A 5595-nucleotide genomic window follows, 5' to 3' on the forward strand; every position below is an offset into this window, starting at 1 on the left:
GAGTAGCTTCTATTATATGAGGTTCTTAAGAAGATTAAATGCGTAGTATATATGTAAAGTCCTTAGAATAGCTCTGGAGTCAGAACTGAAATCAGTTGATTAAAGTAGTTAAGAGGAAGATTACTAAATATAAAGAAAACAGCATATATTCTACTATTATTCAAAACAATTAAATCTAATGTGAGCAAACTTGTAAACTCTGACTCATAAAATAAACACCTCAAGCTTGTAGCAAATGAAGGTTAGGCACACACAGATTTGTGAGGTATAACACATATTACTCTCTCATTCATGTACTGAGAGGAGAAATAGATGACTCAACCAAACACAGCCATCTTTCTCCGCTTCCTCTTTGAGTCCCTCTCTGCCTCTCTCTCTCTCTCACACACATACACACACACATATCCTTTTTTTCTATCTTCTACACTAGTTCCACATCTTGCCTGAAGGACTATTCATTTTTATTCAAGTTGAATTTTAAGCCATTATGAAAACTATAGTATAGGACAATACCTATGAGCATGAGCTCTGAGCCATACTGAATTTCCATGTATTTCCATATCTTTTGCCTGTTTTTCAGATAAGCAGATTGAGACAAGAAAATTTTGAGATATTTGCACAAGATGATTGGGGAGTAGAGCTACTTTTATTGAGCATCTGTAGTTGGGCTGGAGATTTTAGTGTTCTGGCTCATCTAATTTCTACAACACTCCACAGAGGGCATTATGCCCATTTCACAACCAAGGAAACCAACACCCAATAAGAATTGGAAGCTTGTGCAAGATTATAAAGTTCTCAGGTAGCAGAGCTATGATTTAATCTACAGTTTGCCCTTTCATATGCTATGGTTTTTTTCTTGTTTTTTCAATGTTTATTACTCTCCAGCAGTTAGAAGGAACCATATGAAATTAATATGAATTAATAGGCCATAAATGGTTAAATTTGGGTATTTCACATAATTCACTGAATACTTAGACATATGGTGTGTAGAAATCATGACAACCATTTGCTACCACTTTTGCTTTCTACCTTTTGCTTTACTTTCTCTAACTTCCTGTAGATATTGACACTGATTTGAGAGGAACATAATTGGGAAGGATTTTGGAGTAATATAAGATATGATTTCTGCTCTCAGATGAATACAGTCCAGTTGAGGAGAAAAGATAAACACAAAAGAAACTATCAAAGAGCAAAACAATGAAGGGAACATTTATCTGAGCATCAGTCAATGAACGTTCGTACGTCAAGCCCTGTCAATGATGAGTATGAGAGACATGCTTCGCATCCTCATAAAGTGATGAAGAGAGAATAGTAAACACATAAATAATCACAGATGTAGTATGTGTTTGGAGTGAACATTAGTTCTTTTCTCTTACGACTAAACACCTTACCCATAGAAGTCCTGCACCTTCAGACCCTACCCTGGGGTCCATTTTCAGGGCTTCTGTGATCTCAGTGGAGTGGATGTTGATCACTTAACTTTTGAAGCAGCCTGTTTTTATTTTACAGACTCTGATTTCTTTGTCTTTGAAGATGATTTCTGGCAATTGAGGATTAGAGCCATGCCCTGATGTAAAGCAAGTACATAATTAAGTAGGGTGGGCTCTTTTTCTCTGAGTGACTGCTTGCAACTAGAAATGAATATCTGCTTACTGGAACTAAATAAAGAATGTGATCAACAATTTTCTCCTTAAAACATGAAATTACAAACCACAAGTATGCTCAGGATTTGGAAGAATCAAAACTATTCTTCTTGCTTCTTTTGCTACTGGTGAAAACCATATGGCTTCTGGGTGGAGGACATGAAAAAGGATTTAATTAGGTAGATAAAACCCCAGATGTAACCACTGAGACAGTGAAGCTCTTTAATTACATTTTCTTTGTACTCATGGTTAAAATAGTAACTAAATTAGTTATTTTGAAAATTAGATACTTTGAAAATAGACTATATTTTCATAAACATATATTTTTTTAAAGGCCTGACCAGTTTTAGTGCACATAATTGTATGCTTTCACTAACTTGAAGCTCCTCTATTTCAATCAAGTTTGGTTTTCTATTTATCCCAAGTTTTAAGGCCTCTTTTAGAATTTCAGTAGTGGGTATAATGGTTTTTTGGAAACACAAATCGGCTGACAGCATATTTGAATCCAAGCATTAAACCATCTTAATGGGAACCTACTCTTTCTCAGAAGCTTTTGTTTCATTGCCTCAGCACTAAAGATCACCTGAATGCTGCATAATGGAGACTAAAATCAATATGTGAGTGCTTTAGGGCTTAAGAGTTCCTTCCATTGCTTCAAACAATATTTGTATTGACATTTTTGTGCGTTATGTGCTTGATTTCAAAGTCCAGAATTCTTTGGGTTTGCTTCATAGATTACTAGAATTATTACAAACTAATGAAAATAAATCCTTTCATGAAAATTAAAGGAATGAGTGTACATTTAACAATAAATGGCTCCAGCTTCTGCAAAACTCTACCACTTACAATCAAGTCAACAACAATAAAAAATGCAGTAAACTGAACATGGTATCCCAGGTTTCATAGTTGAACAAGTGAAAAGATAAGAGACATTTACTGTACCAAATCATTTTGTGAATTAGGAATTTTCTCCATTTTATAAATGAAGAAACTGAGGCTCAGAGAGAGGTTGACTGTCACTGAATATCACACATTTAAGAACTGAGCGATTTGCAACCAATTTTCATAAAATCCCAAACACACTTATCCATAAACAATATTGCCTGATGGAAAGGAAGAAAATCAACTACCAGACTGACAGGAATCAAAGACGGCAGCTGTAAAGTGATAGCAGTAGGAAGTTACTCATGCGGCTCCCAGCTAGATGAAGGCATTTTCAGTAACTGATAAGTGAGACATTTCAAAAGAGAAATGACAGAAATCTGGCTCATTTAGATACACAGTATAAAAATATTGGACAAAATTAAAGCTGATTTTAATTTCTACCTTGAAAAGCTATGTGGTGAATAAGAACATGAAATGTGGAGTCAGGCTGTTCTGGGTCCAAGCTCTTGCTGTTTTTTAATAGGTATGCAATTCTGGTTAACTTTTTTTAGCCTCAGTTTCCCAAATGAGTTTTTAAAATAGGGATACAATAATAATTGTCTTAACTTGGATTTCCCCTAATAGCAGGAGATAAGACTCTAAGATAATGCCTGAGATAAGACTTAGTACAGGAAGATTATTTGCGGAAGTGACCCTAAGGAAGGGGAGTGTGGGTGAAGGAGGGGCTGCTGGGAAAGTCAGTGGTAATGTATGCAAAGCACATTAATAAGTACATATTTAAATCATAGTAGTTATTATAATTATTAAACACTAAATTGGAACAATCCTGGTGACTTTGAAGTAAGTGGGACAGTTGAGAGGTCGAACTAGTGTGGAGAAAGACTGATTTAGCCCTGAATTTGTTCAAGTTAGGGTAATGGAAGAACATATAAGTGACTTATAAATTTTGTTAGGAATTTAGAAATCTTCAATGGGAACTAAGTGTGGAATTGGATATTTGAATGAGAGCCCCAAATAAGGGATAGTTAATGGAAAAAAGAGTGACAAGGGAGATTTTGCAGAAAGAAGATTAAATTACCAAGGAAATCACTGAGTGTACAAAAGGAAGATGAAAACTAACGTTCGTTTAATGTATACTATATGCCAAGGACTTGGCATTATTTAATTCATAACCAACCCATTTGGTGCATATGACTGTTTCCATTATATAGATTAGGAAGTTAAGGTTTAGAGAGGTTAACCCACTAACACAGTAGGTAGCTGAGTAAAGATTCAAACCTGGAATGGATCTACCCAATGCCCAAAATAGTCTGAATTCAGTGTGCCTGTTCTTCCTTTCACATCATGCTTCTTGTGGGCTATTTATTCCATATCATACTTTGAGTGGAAGAGACAGAATTGTGAATAGAGACCCCAAATGGAAAGAGGCACTGTTATGACTGGGAAGTGAAGGACAGCTTTTAAAGGAATAATTTCTTTCAGTGGCATGATTAAGATTCAAAAAAAGTTTTGATGGTACAGAAAACATAGCCAGTAGGTGTAGATGTCTTAATCGAAAACTTTATCTGTGACAAATGAAAAAGAAATATAATAATATGGATGTACCCATAATCCAGGTTCTTATTTAATCAGTCAGTGTAGACCACATGGGTTCATTTTTTTAACCTCTGTTTATGTGTACACCAAAGAAAAATAACAATCCTAAGCAGCTGCCATTTACACCAGACGACGTGATGACTTTATACTAAAGGGCACTTGTTATTACAGAAGTAGAGTAACACTAAAGCACAGATGGGGCTTAGCTTGCCTCTTCCTGTCATTTGCTGTGATTGCTGGTCAAAGATCCAGCATCTGTCTTCAATGAAATGCCAAGAGATTGGTGCTCAGATGATGAAGCAAAGTCCTGACTCTCTATTTCTGCTGATTCTAGTAATTTCTTTAGGTAAATTTTATAGCTTCATCAGAATTAGAAAATGATTTCTCAGAATGTGTAATACAATTACTCTTCCAGCTGTTAGAAAGCAAAGGGCTTTGGAAGAGTCAGCTCCTGACTCAAGGAATAGGCAATTTGATGACAGATCTAGGTCATAGCACTCATTCAGCAAATATTAAGCAAATATTAAGAAATATTAAGAATGGTGTCAGGCACCATTCTAAGTGCCACAGATACAGAGAATTGACAAAACCTTGGCCTCCATGGTGCCTATACATAAATAAATATGCACAAGCAAGTAAATATACGAAGTTGGAAAGAGATAGTGATATGGAAAAGTAACTCTGTCTAAGAGGGTAGTGATGAGAGATCATTGTCTTAGAGTAGTCAGTGATGTTCCTTCGCAGGAGATTACATTTGCTAGAAAACGGAATGATTTAAGAGCATGAACTATCAACCATCTGTGTGAAAATCTTTGTGGGGAGGAGAACAGCAATTGCAAAGTGCTTGGGAAATGATGAGAAAGAGCTTTTGTTTTTGAGGACAGAAACAATACAGCATATGACGGGAGGGGTGGGAAATAATATTTAGCCAGACCGGATCAGGTAAATGTATTGCTGCAACCCTTCTAACAAGAAAGATGTTTAGATTTTCCTCTATATGTGATAGAAAGCCATCGGCATACTGTAAGCTGGGGGATGCCATTTGCAACCCATTTGCTGTTGCAAGCAGGCATGGGAGAGAATAACACATCCTTGTTCCTTAGCTTTTTGCTGAGACACTTCCCCATCTCTTTAGTCTGTGAACCAATGCCATTTTTCTAGTTACAAAGCAGAGAGGACATGTAATCCTAGGAATCTGTATTGGCAAATATCAAGCATGCACATGAGTGTTAAGTATTAAATCTGTTTTTCTGATAATTGCAATGGTTCCAGAACTTTCTTAGAAGGGAGAATGCAAGAGCATAGGCAGCCATGAAGGTGGTAGTAACCTAGGGCTATTGTAAAGGTCCAGGACCTAAATGAGTCAGGTTTCAAAGAGATCAATTTTGCAAATAGACTTGGTCCTTCTGAAACCAGGGGATAGAGAGGGAGGAATCTTAGGGAGTCAGTGCGTGCAAATTACAGAGATGGT

This window comes from Manis pentadactyla, chromosome 9 (genome assembly GCF_030020395.1).
Source record: "Manis pentadactyla isolate mManPen7 chromosome 9, mManPen7.hap1, whole genome shotgun sequence".
In the NCBI taxonomy this organism is placed as follows: Eukaryota; Metazoa; Chordata; class Mammalia; order Pholidota; family Manidae; genus Manis; species Manis pentadactyla.